The 703-nt window shown below is 50.2% G+C and overlaps 1 non-coding gene across 1 annotated transcript; it reads right to left on the bottom strand.

Moving 5' to 3' along the window:
- Positions 1-354: 354 nt before the first annotated feature.
- On the bottom strand, positions 355-488 carry LOC132534795 (small nucleolar RNA SNORA70). The gene has a single exon (XR_009546496.1). It is a non-coding gene; the product is annotated as a small nucleolar RNA SNORA70 (small nucleolar RNA).
- Between the last annotated feature and the right edge of the window lie 215 nt (positions 489-703).

Below are 703 nucleotides of genomic sequence, written 5' to 3'. Positions count from 1 at the left end.
TCAGCCACTTGTCCAGGGGACCACGGTTGGGGATGTATCTGATTCCACCGTCATCTGGGATGGGGTGCTTTTCAGCTGCCACATCTTCAAATTCATCTGCGTTAAACTTGGCGAAGCCCCACTTCTTGGAGATGTGTATCTTCTGGCATCCAGGGAACTTGAACTTGTTCCTGTACAGGGCCTCGATCCCATGCTCCTTGTCCTGCAGCTTGGTGAGGACGAACATGATGGCCCGGCCGATGTGGACCCTGGCCACGGTGCCCTGGGGCTTCCCAAAGGCACCCCACATCCCTGTCTGGAGCCCAAGATTAGGGACAGCAGGGGCCAGACATAAAAGGAATATGGAGCAGGAAGGGCTGTCTCCAGGGTCCCTTAGGGCAGCCCGTACAAGCAACAGGCCACACATACTACCCAGGAAACTGCTATTTGCAGCCACTGCACTCTGGACACCATGAGAAGGGCAGCATGGTTGGCTTAACTGGTAGCAGAACGTTTTTTTAAATAGCAAATATTTTCTCTGTAGTGTATTTGTGAATGTTTTTGGAGCAATGCCTGCCAATGGGGGTTATTTAATAACCCCCAGCCCAAGCTGCTTACCTGACTGATAAAATGATCACTCACTGGCGTGGATTAAAAAAATAGACATTTTTCTCCCATAACACGCATGCTGGTTGATTCTTTTCTGTCTAATGTGAACTCCAGA

The sequence above is a fragment of the Erinaceus europaeus genome, chromosome 19 (assembly GCF_950295315.1).
Source record: "Erinaceus europaeus chromosome 19, mEriEur2.1, whole genome shotgun sequence".
Classification (NCBI taxonomy): domain Eukaryota; kingdom Metazoa; phylum Chordata; class Mammalia; order Eulipotyphla; family Erinaceidae; genus Erinaceus; species Erinaceus europaeus.
Note: the sequence above shows the minus strand (reverse complement) of the source record. Positions and strands in the feature narration are given on the sequence as shown.